Below are 1,226 nucleotides of genomic sequence, written 5' to 3'. Positions count from 1 at the left end.
TTATGGTGTATTTTTTTATTCATAGCAATATCACGCTTTTTCCTTGTGTTCTGCAGATTCGTTCGTTGAGTCTATTGAGTCTCCATCGAATTGTTTTGCTAAGAGTAATTAAATGTAGACGCATGCTTCTTGAACCTAGAAATTCAATCGATCATACAAGAAACATTTTCAGCAGTTAATAAAAAATTACATCTTTATTATTTTTTGGTAATATGTTTTCATGATAAATAATCTAATCTAATCTAATCAGACCCTAGCGCAGCCAATCTTTCGAAGGGATCCTGGAGAGTGCCTTAGGTTAGATGACGCCTAGCACTCTTCTTGTCATTTATTAACATTTGTAGTGCACCATTGCATCGGAATGCATTGAAACATCACAAGCGTTAAAGCGGCCAGGCCTACTGCGTAAAGCCGTATCGCAGAGATGATTCGTAATTGGGTTGAGTTTGAGCACTGAGTGTTCGAACAACAACACAATTCTGAATCGACAGGGGAGGAAGAAGCGTGGGGACACACCACCATACGCTCCGAGATTTTGGTTGTACTCGTTGGGAGCACCATGCTAAGAAGGTTTGGTACTTCCGGGACCCTCTGGGATGGGACATTGTATTTCCACGAATGCCCTGGACACTATTTGCCGTGGTTATAGCGCCACAACCCGCCCTCTGTAACAGTATTCCTAATTCCAGTCCTAGCTTACCAAGTCGTCATGGCCTAGTGGTTAGCATTTTTGCTTACCAACTCAAAGGACGGGGGATCGAACCCCGCCTCGAGCGACTTTGATTTTTCGTTCATATTCATCATTTCAAATTCTGTGTACTTAACTTTCTCGTTGGGAGCAGATGGGAATCGAACCCAGAACCATTCGCTTACAAAGCGAACACCGTAACCAGTCAGCCACGGCCGCTCCGTTTAATCTGTTTACATGATAAATAAATTAATTAATATGGCTATAACTAGAAATAGGAGGATCACTATAAAAAAATATCGATTGCGTGCCCTCTCAAAATTCTCGTATGTTTGGCGAGTAAAATATTCTGATCTATTCAATCTGATTCAAATAGTAGATTTTTATTATTTAAATAACTTATTGTGCTAGGAACTTGCTTGCTCACTTCCTACAGAGCTATTTATTACTTGGAATTAGTGTAAAATGCTTTCTTGAAGATGCTGATAAGTCTACAAGAGGTACCCGATTGAAATAGATTCTGTTCCCCAAAGTATCC

The sequence above is a fragment of the Culex pipiens genome, chromosome 2, assembly GCF_016801865.2.
Source record: "Culex pipiens pallens isolate TS chromosome 2, TS_CPP_V2, whole genome shotgun sequence".
Taxonomy (NCBI): domain Eukaryota; kingdom Metazoa; phylum Arthropoda; class Insecta; order Diptera; family Culicidae; genus Culex; species Culex pipiens.
Note: the sequence above shows the minus strand (reverse complement) of the source record.